Source organism: Myotis nattereri (assembly GCF_964212035.1).
Source record: "Myotis nattereri genome assembly, chromosome: 6".
NCBI lineage: Eukaryota > Metazoa > Chordata > Mammalia > Chiroptera > Vespertilionidae > Myotis > Myotis nattereri.
The window spans coordinates 38,546,066-38,558,096 of record NC_138081.1 but is presented as its reverse complement, the minus strand read 5'-3'; positions in this window follow the sequence as shown (position 1 = coordinate 38,558,096).

The following is a 12,031-nucleotide window of genomic DNA, read 5'->3' as shown; positions in this document are numbered from 1 at the left end:
TGCTGGACAGTTAATGCCTTCAGGAGTACTAAACAGTGATGCACAGGAGTTAACGGATAAATACCACAGCTTGCTTGTCCCTCTTATGGGACACCCCAGGAATGCTTTACACAGTATCAAGAGGTCTACACTGGCAATGAGCCCCAGTTGCCCACAGTGGAAATCTGCTTATTAATGCACTTACTAACTTCCTTTCCTAACATCTTTCCCTGGGGTCACCTTCCAACTGAAACTACCTAAACTCAAATTCTTGTCTCAGGGCCAACCTAAAGAAATGATCTTTTTGTCACTATTTCCTGATTTGTCTTTTCCATTCTTAGGTCAAATGCAGAGAAGTTAAATCATTGATAGTTGTAACTATGAGTTAAAAATTAAGTTATAATCATGAGATGATTTATGTGAATAAGTCATAGCTCTATAAATTTACAATTATAATAACAGAATAACTTTGTTATTAATTCAAAATAGTTTTTAGCTAAACAGAGCTTTCTGATTTCATAAATATATACAATACTACTACTTTACTTTTCCTAGCATAAAACATTTTTTGAAATATTTGCTCATCCTTTACCATGATGGACATTAATTATATCACCAATTTCATGTCCATTTCATGAATTCTGAGATTTCTAGCCTGGACTCCATAAAATTATATACTATTTTTTTCCATTGCCAAGTAAATGTACATTGACTAAAATTGCAAATTATTTGATAAGACATTAAATAAAATTTAATAATGTTTTAAAAAACATGTTTTTATTGATTTCAGAGAGAGGAAGGAAGAGGGAGAGAGAGATAGAAACATCAATGATGAGAGAAAATCATTGATTGGCTGCCTCCTACACACCCCTACTGGGGACTGAGCCCACAGCTAATCCCATGTGCCCTGACTGGGAATTAAACCATGACCTTCTGGTTCATAAGTTGACACTCAACCACTGAGCCACACAGGCTGGGCTTAATAAGATTTTTAAAGTTCCATTTAAATACCAGCTTTATTTAAATAATTTTGTTTAGATGTATATATTAGCATCTATCTGTGTTCTTGCTCTGGGCCTCACAGATGTTAGGAGGGACCTGAGAAGTAACACAGATTATTTAGATCCTCAGGACAGGAGGCTCCTCCATCTTCACAGAACCATGCCCTCCAAAAGAAGTCATAACTGACTTAGATTTTTATGAGAGAATTTAGGTGTAAAGTGAAATATCTTTCATTTTATTCTGGGCCCTTGATTTTGTTTCCCCATAATTGGTATAGTTAAGAGAAATAAGAATTAATCCTCATTTAACATCCAAAGGCATCTAGTAAAAACACAAATTACTGCATCATGCCACTCACACTGAGAGATTATTCTCAGGAATAATTTATAGGCAAACCCCCAGCACCAACAAGAGCTTCTAGAGAAATATTAAGGAAAGTAATACTTCTTCTGTGTTAAATTTCTGGAAGAATGAAGACAGAGGGAACTGGCATTCAGAGAAAAGCCAAATAGCAAGATATTTTTCCCATCAACTTATTTCCCAAGTGAATTATGCTTAATAAACATAACTTTTAAAATATATTAGCACTCTTTGAGACAGAAGCATAAAAATCCAGAGGGTTAAAATGTTTGTATTATGAGGGCGCCCCACACAGGACTTCAACATGCTGCAAAAGCAGAAGAGATGATGGGTCTTCCTGAACAGCCTACTCCATGAGCTGGCCATCACATAGGACTTGCTTCTCTCCCTGCCTTCATGGCATCTGCATGTGGCTCCAGGAGTCATTTCATATCCTAAATCAGCCACGGGTAATGGCAACACCATCACACAATGCACTTAGAAAAGTCAGGCTGCAAGAAGTACTTCGAATGTCAACATGTAGTTATAAGGAAAAGTGGTAATAAGAGCTTTTTAAATCCCTTTAAGACAAGAGCATACACCAAGACGAGGTTAATTTGAAACTGTAATTTGTATTATCATAAATTTAAGCAATTAGTAGCCATAAGCATAATTTAACTACAATAGCCCAGATGGGCCAGCCACAACTTTTCTGTTAGAATATTGTGGCTGGGGAAAGAGAAACTCTAGCTAATTGAAGCAGGAAGGAAGCTGACCACAGAAAGATAGACCTGTCTAAATGGTGCCCATTCAAACCCATTCTGAAGCTGCCATGCCAACTATTTTCCAACTTTATTTTTATGTAAATTGCATCAGGAAAAATATTATTTAATGAATAACTTCTATATTAACATGTTAAGTGCCCAGCCTGTTTTGTCTTCTGGATGGAAAGTATAGTGTCAGTCACCAGTGACTGATAGGGCGCTTAATGTGTTAATAGAAAAATGTAAAATATGTTAGCATGGTTTATAGCTGAAACATGACTATAATATTAAAACTAGCATCAGTTAATAATTTCCGTGTGTAAAGAAACTAACTAGGAAAAATTTTTTTTATTTGATCCTGAGTGTTCTACAATGAGTCTAACTTACATTTCATGTAGTAAATGACCATGACAGTAGCTAACCCTTTTCCTCTGGGCTATCCTTAATGTCTTCTGACAGGAGAAGTAAAATAGCAATTAGTAATTTGTCACTTAAATGATTATTTATGATTTATTAATATATTCTTAGGAAAATCATGCTTTAAAAATTGTTTTGAGTGAAGTATCCAAAGTATGGATAACACACACACACACACACACAGACACATTAGAGGCCCGGTGCATGAATTCATGCACAGGTGGGATCCAGCCAGGGGGAGGGAATGCAAGAGGTTGGCCGGCCCGCCCCACGCCAGATATGGGTATGGGGGGCCGATCGGGAGCAGGGCCGGCCAGGGGAGGGGCTGCAGGCAGTTGGCTGGCCAGCCATGTCCCCTGGTCAAACTCCTGGTCGAACTCCCTTTCGAGGGGGCAATTTGCATATTAGTCTTTTATTATATAGGAATATATATGATATGCATAATACATATAATATGTATATTATATAATATGTATATTACATATCCTATCTAATAAAAGACAAACATGGTAATTAACCATACCTCCACTACGCTTCCCATTGGCTAATCAGCAGGATATGCAAATTAACAGCCAACAAAGATGGCGGCCGGCAGCCACGCAGCTAAAGCGAACATGAGGCTTGCTTGCTCCAGTGATGGAGGAAGCCAAGGTTCCCCACCTGCCACGGCCCAGCTCTGAGCTTGGGATGCAACAATGTTGCAATTATAGAAGCTAAACAAACCCCAGATACCTGCTTTCAGCCAGCAGCGGGCTCAGAGCTTAGAGCACCAGTGATGGCAACAGAGTTTCAATTATAGAAGCTAAACAAACCCAGATACCTGCTTTCAGCCAGCCACAGCCTCAGAGCTGGAGCCAGCTCTCAGCTCCAGTGACAGCTATAGAAGGTAAATAAATCCCAGGATAAAAAAAAAAAAAAGAGGCTGGGAGCTTCAGTCGCCCGCCAGCCTGAAAACGGCCCTCAGCCCCTCACCCAGACTGGCCAGGCACCCCAGTGGGGACCCCCACCCTGAAGTGGGTGTGACCAGCTGCAAACAGCCATCAGCCCCTCACCCAGACTGGCCAGGCACCCAAGTGAGACTCCCACCCTGATCCGAGACACCCTTCAGAGCAAACCTGCCGGCCCCCTCCCATGCACCAGGCCTCTATCCTATATAGTAACAGGGTAATATGCAAACTGACCCTAACAGCAGAAAGACTGGGAATGACTGGTCACTATGACACACACTGACCACCAGGGGGCAGATGCTCAATGCAGGAGCTTCCCTCTGGTGGTCAGTGCGCTCTCACAGGGGGGAGCTCTGCTCAGCCACAAGCCAGGCTGATGGCTGCCAGTACAGCAGTGGTGGTGGGAGCCTCTCCTGCTTCCTCAGCAGCGCTAAGGATTTCTGACTGCAGCTTAGGTCTGCTCCCCGCTGGCAAGTGGACATCCCCCAAGGGCTGCCAGGCTGCCGGAGGGATGTCTGATTGCCATCTTAGGCCCAATCCCCCAGGGAGCAGGCCTAAGCCAGCAAGTGGTCACTCCTGAGTGTTCCCAGACTGTGAAAGGGCACAGGCCGGGCTGAGGGACTCCCTACCCGAGTGCACAAATTTTTGTGCACCAGGCCTCTAGTATTATATATGTATAGTATATATAATATATAATATGCATATTAATGTATATAATATGCATATTATATATCAATGTATAGTATATATATGTACATATATATGTATATATATGTATATATATGTGTGTGTGTGTGTGTGTGTGTGTGTGTGTGTATATATATATATATATATATATATATATATATTATACATACTTATAGCGAGAGTAAAATACCAGGTACATATTGAACTTTAAAATAACTTCAACAGAGCCCAACCAGCATGGCTTAGTGGTTGAATGCCTACCTATGAACCAGGAGCTCACAGTTTGATTCCCAGTCAGGGCACATACCTGGGTTGCTGGCTCAGTCCCCACTGTGCAGGAGGCAGCCAATACATGATTCTTTCTCATCACTGATGTTTCTCTCTCTTTCTCCCTCTCCCTTCCTCTCTGAAATCAATACAAATATTTTTTAAGTTTAATAAAAGAGAATAACTTCAACAGAATGTATACCAAGTACAAATTTAAACAAAAATGTATGATACAGTGTTATCAGAGAGACAGATGTCCTTCCATCACTTTTCCTATGCCACACCCCCAAGTCTTACCTGAAGATTATCTTTAGGTTCTTTATTCCCTCAGGGGGAAGCCTACCCTGACCCTTCAATCTACATGCAGCATCCCCATATATGCCTCCATCACATAAAAACCTGCAGTTCCCACATCACAGCTCCCTTCTCAGCACATCCTAAGTTCTTGTTTATTGTCTGGAACCCCCACAGATATTTGTTAAGCAAAATCTCTCTGGATGGATCCATAATCACATTTTTAATTATTAACGTCTGATTATGTGCCTGTCATTTTTGTTGGATCAAATTGTTAAAGTTTAAAAGTAAATCACATATACCAACCAACATGTATTTCGGTTATTTCCTCATATCAATATTTAGAAAAGTCATGATAATTTTAAGACAAATCACAAATGGTAAGATAAATCTAATGCCAGAAGAAAACTTGTAATTGGCCATCCATCTGCCCAGACTCAGGTTTTCTCATTGCTCCATCTCAAGTCCTTTTCAATCCCAGTATACTATGATTCTTTGGTATGCAGTTCAGCCTAATTAGCTCTTATAGAGTCCTATGGGATAACCCCACCATCCCCAGAGCCTAGATTTCTCAGAGTCTGAAACAGAACATATAAATAGATCACTGAATTGCAGTATGACACTGTAGATTATTTCTTAAAGAAGGGAGGAGTACAGTATTAAAAACACAACAGGAGAATCAGGTGTGATTACATTTGTCTATGCGGGTCAAAAAAACTTCTGAAAAGAAGTAAGATTTGAACAGTGTTTTTGTTTAAGTAAAAGTTGTATTGACTGTGTGTATGTGTGTTTATTGATTTATTTTGTTTTTTAGATAGAGAGGAAGGGAGACGGAAAGAGATAAAAAACATGATCATGATTGGCTGCCTCCTGAATGCCCCCTACTGGGTATCAAGCCTGCAACCCAGGCATGAGCCCTAACTGGGAATTGAACCCATGACTTCTTGGTGCATAGCATGCTGCTCAACCAACTAAGCCACAATGGTCCAGCTCCAATGCTTTCTTTACAACCTATGTGTTCCTAAACTCCAGTTTCTGCCTAAATGACTAGCTTGCAGTTTAATATCGGTGGCTCACAGGTAATGAGTGTCCTTCCCCAGACTAAGTGATTCCACCCAGAGGCAGTCTGGGTTGGCAGCCTTTAAATAACATGCCTGGGTTGCTGGCTCAATCCTTTAACTAGAGCCCATGCACTTGGTCACAGTGGGTCTTGGGCCATGGTCTAAGTCTGTCCATGTGATGATTCATCTGCCCACTTCCTCTTTCCACCTGGCTTCCTTTTGGTCACCATACAGCAATTACAGCATCATACTTGGGGAAAAGCATTGATTGATCTAAATATACCAATTTTAATCACCAGAACTATAAATAATTTTAGTTAAAGCAATATGACCAAATGTCCCTGTAAGAAATACCAAACCAAAGGAATTGCATGCCTAGCAAAACCCTTTTCTAGCCCTGGTTGATGGATCACATCAATTAAGCAATAGCCCCTTACAATAAAATTAAACTACTGAACAAATATAGGAACTGCATATTAACTGCCATAGAATATTAGAGCCATATTCTTGAGTTCTTTTTCCCCTGGTTAATACTACCACACTGTTAACCCATAGTTAAGCTCTCATAACTCCACAGTTTGCTATTCTCTTTCTCTAGGTTCTACTAGTGTTAAACTTGTAATTACATGGCATCTTTTTATTTTGTTCTTTCACTTTTTAATAGATAACCTCTCTCATGCAATTTTTTTTCTATGCCTCAAAATGATAAATATCATGGGTATACCGCAATAGAAAAAAATCACTCCAGTGTCTATGATCTTTGTACTACTGGGTAATATAAGATTTGTGTATGTACAATTTTCACAGCTTCTGAAAGTTTTCAAAAGCAGTTATCAAGGTACTTGAATAGACTCAACTGTTATAGCACCTTTATGTTCCTCAAATATATTGAGGCTCTTTTCCCAAGGCATATTTCCATGCACCAGAGGTAATAATAATCTATGCAAGCTAAACCAGGGATTTTATATACATTATTTCATTTAATCCATGTAACAGCCCTGAAAGGTAACTATTAGTATTTCTATGTTTACCAGTTATAAGCTGGAGGGTCAAAAAGCTTATGTTCCTCTAAGTTCTCATGGAAATATTTAGTTGGTTTTTGGGTCCACCACAGGTCTCTCTGCCCCCAACTATACATCTTTCTTAGTCTTAACCACTAGACTTCTCTTCCTCCTGCAAGTTGAGTCTGTCATAAAACTGGCATTCACCTTGTCAATACACTTTGGATTTTCTATGATATTCTGGAGTTATATTGCATGTAATTGGTCAGGTCTAACAGAAAATGAAGAAAAATAAAACCTCTCAAAATGAATATGTCAGACAGACAGAGAAAAAAGAATTTTATAGCAAAATGAGGGTCAGTTTCTATACTGTAAATACTTACTTTAGTTGTCTTAGGCACAATTATTGGGCTAACCCTAAACATTGCCTTATATTCTGAGAATTTTCCCACCAAAGACATTAACAGGCCTTTCCAAGGGAAAAAAAGAAAACACAAAGGAATTTATAATAATGATGATGGCCCTAACCAGTTTGGCTCAGTGGATAGAGCATCGGCCTGCAGACTCAAGGGTCCCAGGTTCGATTCTGGTCGAGGGCATGTGCTCTTGTTGCGGGCACATACCCAGTGGGGAGTGTGCAGGAGGCAGCTGATCAATGTTTCTAACTCTCTGTCCCTCTCCCTTCCTCTCTGTGGAAAATCAGTAAAATATATTTTTTAAAAAATAAATAATGATATCTATTTTTTAAATCTGTCAATACATCCATTTCTCTTTATCTTTACTACCCCCTCCCTAATCCTGTGTCATCACAGCTTGCCTGGACTATGGAAATCACCTCAGCATCATTTACTACCACACAGTCTGGGCTCCTCCAACACTTTACACACCGTAAGCCAAGGGACCTTTCATGCAAAACTGGTGATATCCCCCTCTGACTCCAGCTTCATCCTCCAAAAGCTCTTCTTGATTTCCATCACTGTGAGTAAAGACCAGGATTCCTAACAGAGTCTGTCACTGTATTATTTACCCTGGCCTCTATCTCGAACTTCGTCTGATGCTTACTCCCCTCACTTTACATGTTCCAAACACGCTGGTCTGTTTTTGTAGTCTTTCAAATGTCTCTTTGCCAGCACCAACAGTCTCTTCTAAAAATTGTATTAGGAAAACTAGATGTTCACATGCAAAAGAATGAAGTGGGACCACTATACTGTCTTACACCACTCACAAAAATTAACTCAAATGGGTTAAAGACCTAAACATTAGACCCCAAACTGTAAAGCTACTAGGAAAAAAAACACAGGGGTAAAACTCCTTGATAATAGTATTGGCAATGATTTTATTTATATATATATATACTAGAGGCCCAGTGCGCAGCAAATTGTGCACGAGTAGCTCCCTTCCACTTGCCTCAGCTGGCCGCCCCCTTGCAGCTCATAGCTCATGCCCGCCCTCTGCCACAAGTAGCTCTCCGCCACCAGTAGCTCGTGCCCCACCCCGCCCGCTGTGAGAGCCACTGCTCCTTTGGTCGTGACGCTGTGACGGCGTCATGACCACGGGCCTTTTATGATATAGAAAACACCAAAAGTGCAAGCAACAAAAACAAAAATAAACAAGTGGAACTATATCAAATTAAAAAGCTTTTACACAAGAAAAGATCAGCAAATTGAAAGGGAAACCTACAGAATGGGAGAAAATATTTGCAAACCATTTATATGATAAGGGTTTTTTGGGTTTTTTTTTCAAGATATATAAGGAACTATTGGTGCAAATGTAAATTTGTACAGCTACTACAGAAAATAGTAAGGAGGTTCCTCAAAAAATTAAAAATTGAACTACCATATGATCCAGCAACCCCATAACTGACTGTATATCTAAAGGAAATTAAATCACTCTCATGAAGAGACATCTGCATCCCCTTGTTCACTGCAGCATTATTTACAATAGCCAAGACACGATAACAGCCTAAGGGTCTAGCAACAGATGAATCGGTAAAGCAAATACAGTATATCACATTTATTACATATATCATATGTGTGTGGATGTGTGTGGATGTGTATGTATGTATAAAAAAGAGAAGGAAATCCCGCCATTTGTGACAACACAGATGAATCTTGAAGGCAGTATGCTAGTGAAAAATGTCAGAGAAAGACATACACTGTATGATCTCACTTACCTGCAGAATCTAAAAGAGCCAAATTCATAGAAATAGGGAGAATGGTGGTTGTCAGTGGTTGAGGGTAAAGGAAATGAAGAAACACTGGTCAAAGGGTACAAACTTCAAGCTATAGAGTTAATACATTCTGAGGATCTGAGGTGCAGCATGATGACTGTAATTAACAATAATGTATTATATACTTGAAAGATGAGAGTAAATTTTAAGGGTTATCAACACAAAACAAAAATGATAATTATGTGAGGAGATGGGGGTGTTAACTAACCTTATTGTTGCAATAATTTCATAATATATACATGTATCAAACCATCACAATGCTTTATTAAATATGACATTATATGCCAATAATATCTCAATAAATCTGAGTGGGGAGGATGTGTTCTCCCTGGCATCCTCTATCATGGCTTATAATTTTAAAGTCAGAATGGAATCCAGAGCATATTAGCCTACTTTGTCCCATGCACATCCCTGACTCAACATGAGGATAGTAGGACCACTGTCAGAAAAGGGGAAAATATGTCACAGAGTCCATGTAGGGTCCAAACAACAATGGGTGGGTGAAATGGTTCAAAGTGAACATTGAGCTGCTGAGAATATTATAGCATTTCCACAGAGGGATACTTGGCAAATTTCATAGCAGGTGTCATGATGTCTGTGGTTCTAGCCAAGAGTAAAATCTTTCAACCTAGACCCAACTCTGGAAGTCACCCTTGCTGCCAAAAGGAAGGAACTGGTGGGCTCCTCTCATGGAGACAGGTGAAGGAGCAGAGAGCTCACGGTGTACAGCACTCAGCAGGCAAAGATGTGTTTCTAAGCACTTATTACCTGAGACCTCTGCCCTGTAAGCAGGTCATGAAATCAAACCATGTTTCTTAATAAAATAGACAAGAATAGAAAAATAAGTGAGTACCTGTGCATCACAATGATGAATACTGTCTCATTAACTCGCTTTCGTTCCATTAATATATGTACATATATTTGTGTAATGAATTACAATGTAAAATGTGTTTCTCAGTGTGAATCACAGTGAAAAAAAATGGTTTAAAAATACTGCTTTAGTAAAGAAATAAAGAAAAAGGCCATAGTAATTTATGGCAGACATTTTAGAAAATGCCTCCTTACAAATGCCACAAATAAAGACAAGGTATTTAAAGTAAACTCTGAGATACTTGGGCCCCAGTTAAACTTCAATTCATTATGTCCGTGAAAAAGCACTTGAATTTTCAATGCAGGGCATAAGAATGGGCGTTATTGTTGAGATTGTGACAATAGCAAATTATCTGTGGAATGATTGTACTGATTTTTTTCCAAGAAGGAGAGAATGGCAATGTATGGGAAGGCTCAGATAAAGGAGATGGGTGAGATGCATAGGGAACTCAACAGTACTCCAGGAGGGGAAATTAGAGTGAGTGAGATTACAACGGTGTGAGCATGAGACAAAGAGAAGATCTTTGAAGATTACTTTTTTGTTAGTTAACATCCTATATTTGTAATGGCACTCAAATATAAGTAGCTTGACATTGGCTTTACCACTCTTAAAATAACCACAAGTGTCTTATATACGCAGATCTATTTTTTAAAAAACCTGGAACCTGGACTGCATAGTTAAAATTATTTATACACGTCCTGACTAGTGTGGCTCAGTTGGTTGAGCATCAACCCATGAACCAGTAGGTCAAGGTTTGATTCCCGGTCAGGGCACATGCCCAGGTTGCTGCTCGATCCCCAGGAGGGGGCATGCAAGAGGAAGCCGATTAATGATTCTCTCTCCTCATTGATGTTTTTTCTTTCTCTCCCTCTCCCTTCCTCTCTCTGAAATCAATAAGAACATATTTTTAAAAATTATTTATATACAACATTCAAGTATTCATTAAATATGCTTCCTTACTACAGTTTGAATTACTACTGTCTCATTCATTTGCTATTGAAAGCTGCCCTATTTACTTTGTCTTATATAAACTATTTTGTGAAATATGAAATAAAACATTTTTTGAAAGAAACTGAACAAATACATATGAGGAACTGACCATTTTTCATAAATTCCACAGAAGGTCTATGATATAAGTGCCAATTTGGTTTGGAATGGCATGTGTCAGAAATTGCATGGAACACAGGAAAAATTCAGAAATCCTGGCAGTGAAGGAAAAAAATATTCAGAGACAAACTTGAATAAATTAGCTAAAAGTTGGTGGGATTTTGGTTGTTAACTGTTCTTTGGGAAAGGAGGCATGGAATCACACTGAAATGGAGAAGTTGTCTTAAATTAAGTACATAAACAGAATTCTCATCCTACAGTTAGGATTCAGGCATTCTCCACCAGGCTTTTCTACTGTTCCCACAAACTTCTCACCTAAAAGCATCCCTTCGTAGAGTCACAGGCAAAACTAAAACGAAGAGATCTTTCCTGACTCTTGCAGTAAAGAAACCAGATAAGCCAACAGAATAGACAAACCAGGCCATGAGCTCCAGTATGGGAACTCTGCCTAGCCAGACAAATTTCTGTGCAGGTATGCCACACCAGTAACACATACACCAAAACACACGGACATTTACTCATCCACCTTCACAGCTCAGAAAATTCAAGCCATCAACCACAGAAAGTCAGGAAAATAAGTAATATGCCTATCTGTTTTATCACCATCATTTCAGATATCACACAGAATCATTCACTCATCCAAAAGCAAAGTGTTCAAGTTTCTATAGAACTTTAAGTGGCTCCAAATAAAGAAAAAAAAAAACACATTTCTTATTATCAGTCTGCCTTTACATTCCTTCTGATCATAATTTAAATGAATCGGTTATCACACTGCACAAGTGACTTGAATTCTTACCAAAAAGGCCAGTAAGACACCTTAGATTTTTAATACAAATTAGAAAAACAGCTTCTTCTGTGCTATTTCTAAGCAAGAATTTTTTTAGCTGTGTTCCATATTTTCAGCCTATTTAAAAATCAAATTATTTTCTTATCTTTCTGTTTTGCAATGGTTTTCATGCATCCACGTGAAGTCAAAATGACTGTGAAATTCCAAAACCCCAAACAAGATTTTATAAAGGTTTCATCTGTGGCCCTTGACCTCAAACATGCACCTCCTAATAACCA